We start from the raw sequence: 5000 nt of genomic DNA on the forward strand, positions 1-5000 counted from the left end.
ACAACTTTAATATACGCTATTGGAGCTGGAATTACCGCGGCTGCTGGCACCAGACTTGCCCTCCAATAGATACTCGTTAAAGGATTTAAAGTGTACTCATTCCGATTACGGGGCCTCGGATGAGTCCCGTATCGTTATTTTTCGTCACTACCTCCCCGTGCCGGGAGTGGGTAATTTGCGCGCCTGCTGCCTTCCTTGGATGTGGTAGCCGTTTCTCAGGCTCCCTCTCCGGAATCGAACCCTGATTCCCCGTTACCCGTTACAACCATGGTAGGCGCAGAACCTACCATCGACAGTTGATAAGGCAGACATTTGAAAGATGCGTCGCCGGTACGAGGACCGTGCGATCAGCCCAAAGTTATTCAGAGTCACCAAGGCAAACGGACCGGACGAGCCGACCGATTGGTTTTGATCTAATAAAAGCGTCCCTTCCATCTCTGGTCGGGACTCTGTTTGCATGTATTAGCTCTAGAATTACCACAGTTATCCAAGTAACGTGGGTACGATCTAAGGAACCATAACTGATTTAATGAGCCATTCGCGGTTTCACCTTAATGCGGCTTGTACTGAGACATGCATGGCTTAATCTTTGAGACAAGCATATGACTACTGGCAGGATCAACCAGGGAGCTGCGTCAACTAGAGCTGAGCAGCCGGCCGCCCGGGAGTGTGTCCCGGGGGCCCGCGCAAACACGCAAGCGTCCGCTCAATTATTCTGCAAACAGGAGGAGGCTGAGCTCCCCTGCACAACACACCTCGAAACCCTCTCAGGTCCCGGCGGCGCGCAGCGCCGTCCTAAGTACTTGGTCGGGTTCGAGAGAGGCGCAATCGCCCGGAGTTAGGCGAGTAGACGCTTTAGGTGCGACCACCCGTGCTCCCAACTGAGCTTGCCGCTGCCGACAGAGGCCCGGGAGCGTGCTGTCGTGGCATTGCCGGCGGGAGACAACACGCGCCACCTACGGTGACCGGCAGCTCCAACGCCAGCGCCACAGAAGGACAAAAGCCCCACTTGGGTGCCGAAGCGAACTCTCCCAGCACAGCGCACGCGCCAACACGTCCGCACAGCTGCGATACAAACCACCTGCGAGAACCGCTGGGGCGACCGAGCAGCAGACGGCGTCGCGGCGCCGAGCGCCGGGCGGCGGCGCATCCTCAGCGCACACAGTCCTCAATCGGACCAGCACACTGCAGATGGCCACCGCGCTTCGCACCGGGCCCGCGAGGACCTGCTTTGGCCGCAAGGCGCCGCGAGCAGGGGGCGCCGGCGCGCAGCTGCGCCGCCTGCCGCGTCCGTCGGCCGGCGCGCCTGCCACTGGCCGCCCCCACCAGCCGGCTGTAGCGCGTGCGCCCACGCACCGCGCTGCCAGCACGCCGGGCGGCCCCCCCTCACCGGCCGGGGACGGTCCCACCCAGCCACCGCCGCGTATCGCCTCACACCCAGATCCCCTTTCACGTTCGTGGGCATGGTGGGTCCCCTTTCACGTTCGTGGGCATGGTGGGTATCCCTGAAACAACCGGTTAATAGCTCGACCGATCGTCGCCAACACTGATTCACCTCTAGCGAGAACAACCGCACCACAACGGGTTACCTGTTGTTCATTTGCGTAACGTCACCAGCAAACGTAGACGTCCATCGCCATTTGCAACGAGTATTGCATGCCTGTGTCAGGTGTCACAACACACTACGTCTGCCCACATAGACGCAACAACATGTGCACGCCTCGAGAACACGTGGAAGGTAGCCCCCGTACGTATGCGGTGTCCATTGCGCGAACGACTGTCAGCCGGCCTCTGCAGGATGTCGCAGATGTGGAACGCGGTGCAACATGCTATCACGGTGTGTGAGAAGAGACGACTACGTCCGAATACACGCTCCACTACATCAACAGACTGCTCATGCTGATCGCCATCCAGGGCGTCCGTTCCTCCCACACGTCTGAATGGCGTACCACACTGCAATCCAGCTCTTATAGGGAGACGACACGTAGCTGCGTGCACAATATTTGGACTGTATGGTCTGCCGTTGCTAGGCGCAGTCGTCGTACGGTCACACATGTGCCACGATGTATCATTCAGTACATACGGACCAATGTGCAGTACAGTTTGTGGGTTTTGCGTACATCGGCGGACAGGTGACAGGCCGTACCACAACGTAGGCTGAGTACGTCGGCATGCGAAGGGCATTGAACATGCAAACTTCTCAACGACCAGCTTGCGAAGGCAGGGGGGAAGGGGGGGGGGGGGCATGTACGTCCTGCTGCTATCCACATTACAGTGTATAGCAGGAGCATGTGGAAAGTCAGCAACACCTGCAAGGTGTTTAACATGACGCGATACACAGGGGACCGGGCAGTGCGAATAGCGAACTATATTGCGAGGGTTGCGGTTAGGCAACACTACACTAATTTAACGAGTTGCATAACAATTACAGAGCAGGTTCAGCGACAACGTGCGTCAGGTTAAGGCGCAATATAGGTTAGGTTAAGGCACAACATGGGTTACGTTAAAGCACAAATTAGGTTACGTTAAAGCACAAATTAGGTTACGTTAAAGCACAAATTAGGTTACGTTAAAGCACAAATTAGGTTACGTTAAAGCACAAATTAGGTTACGTTAAAGCACAAATTAGGTTACGTTAAAGCACAAATTAGGTTACGTTAAAGCACAAATTAGGTTACGTTAAAGCACAAATTAGGTTACGTTAAAGCACAAATTAGGTTACGTTAAAGCACAAATTAGGTTACGTTAAAGCACAAATTAGGTTACGTTAAAGCACAAATTGGGTTACGTTAAGGCACAACATGGGTTACGTTAAGGCACAACATGGGTTACGTTAAGGCACAACATGGGTTACGTTAAGGCACAACATGGGTTACGTTAAGGCACAACATGGGTTACGTTAAGGCACAATATGGGTTACGTTAAGGCACAACATGGGTTACGTTAAGGCACAACATGGGTTACGTTAAGGCACAACATGGGTTACGTTGAGGCACAACATGGGTTACGTTGAGGCACAACATGGGTTACGTTGAGGCACAACATGGGTTACGTTGAGGCACAACATGGGTTACGTTAAGGCACAACATGGGTTACGTTGAGGCACAACATGGGTTACGTTGAGGCACAACATGGGTTACGTTGAGGCACAACATGGGTTACGTTGAGGCACAACATGGGTTACGTTGAGGCACAACATGGGTTACGTTGAGGCACAACATGGGTTACGTTGAGGCACAACATGGGTTACGTTGAGGCACAACATGGGTTACGTTGAGGCACAACATGGGTTACGTTGAGGCACAACATGGGTTACGTTGAGGCACAACATGGGTTACGTTGAGGCACAACATGGGTTACGTTGAGGCACAACATGGGTTACGTTGAGGCACAACATGGGTTACGTTGAGGCACAACATGGGTTACGTTGAGGCACAACATGGGTTACGTTGAGGCACAAATTAGGTTACGTTGAGGCACAAATTAGGTTACGTTGAGGCACAAATTAGGTTACGTTGAGGCACAAATTAGGTTAGGTTAAGGTACAATATGGGTTAGGTTAAGGTACAATATGGGTTAGGTTAAGGTACAATATGGGTTAGGTTAAGGTACAATATGGGTTAGGTTAAGGTACAATATGGGTTAGGTTAAGGCACAACATGGGTTAGGTTAAGGCACAACATGGGTTAGGTTAAGGCACAACATGGGTTAGGTTAAGGCACAACATGGGTTAGGTTAAGGCACAACATGGGTTAGGTTAAGGCACAACATGGGTTAGGTTAAGGCACAACATGGGTTAGGTTAAGGCACAACATGGGTTAGGTTAAGGCACAACATAGGTTAGGTTAAGGCACAACATAGGTTAGGTTAAGGCACAACATAGGTTAGGTTAAGGCACAACATAGGTTAGGTTAAGGCACAACATAGGTTAGGTTAAGGCACAACATAGGTTAGGTTAGGGCACAACATAGGTTAGGTTAAGGCACAACATAGGTTAGGTTAAGGCACAACGTAGGTTAGGTTAAGGCACAACATAGGTTAGGTTAAGGCACAACATATGTTAGGTTAAGGCACAACATAGGTTAGGTTAAGGCACAACATAGGTTAGGTTAAGGCACAACATAGGTTAGGTTAAGGCACAACATAGGTTAGGTTAAGGCACAACATAGGTTAGGTTAAGGCACAACATAGGTTAGGTTAAGGCACAACATAGGTTAGGTTAAGGCACAACATAGGTTAGGTTAAGGCACAACGTAGGTTAGGTTAAGGTACAACGTAGGTTAGGTTAAGGTACAACGTAGGTTAGGTTAAGGTACAACGTAGGTTAAGGTACAACGTAGGTTAGGTTAAGGCGCAATGTAGGTTAGGTTAAGGTACGATATAGCTGAGGTTAAGGTACAATATCGCTTAGGTTAAGGTACACATTGTTGTAGGGAAAGGTGTATTTGGGGGGGGGGGGGCGGCAGGTTCGTTGATAGTGATTATCGTAAGTGCATGCCTGCGGGATCATCCGATTTGTCACGTCAGGATGCACTTGTGGCTCATGACAGGCGGCGCTCCGATTCCAAGGTTATGGCAGATGTGTGTCTTTCATTCCTGCCATTGTTTGTGTACTGTGACAGGAGGCAGTATTGTGATGTTGGGTGCACCCCTGTGTAGGACATGTGTGGGTGTTCGTGGCTTAACTGAGCAATGGCGGATGTCGGAAGGGTGGGATATTCTGTTTTGTGGGTGGACCTCCCGGTCTGGTTATGATAGTGTGGATTGTGTAATGTGGCGGAGAGGATGCACCGGATGTTCTTCCATGCTGGTGGTTAGATATTGTGTGTGTGCCTGTTAGAGGCAGAGAGTAGTGTGTGATAGTGTCTGGCTGACGTGTGGTTCTCATTGTGTGCAGAGTCTTTCAGCATGTATAGGGACGGTTGTATATATTATCTGTATTCTGATGGCTCTGCATCTATTACTAATCAGTGCCGTGTATACGGTTACTCTGGTTCCAG

General features: G+C 51.1%; 1 non-coding gene across 1 annotated transcript in view; it reads right to left on the reverse strand.

Moving 5' to 3' along the window:
* LOC126435555 (small subunit ribosomal RNA) overlaps positions 1 to 629 on the reverse strand; it is a 1909-nt gene extending 1280 nt beyond the window's left edge. The window contains exon 1 of the ribosomal RNA XR_007580029.1: positions 1 to 629. This exon is cut by the window's left edge and continues 1280 nt beyond it. This is a non-coding gene — a ribosomal RNA (small subunit ribosomal RNA).
* Positions 630 to 5000: the final 4371 nt, after the last annotated feature.

Source organism: Schistocerca serialis, unplaced genomic scaffold, assembly GCF_023864345.2.
Source record: "Schistocerca serialis cubense isolate TAMUIC-IGC-003099 unplaced genomic scaffold, iqSchSeri2.2 HiC_scaffold_1211, whole genome shotgun sequence".
Classification (NCBI taxonomy): Eukaryota; Metazoa; Arthropoda; class Insecta; order Orthoptera; family Acrididae; genus Schistocerca; species Schistocerca serialis.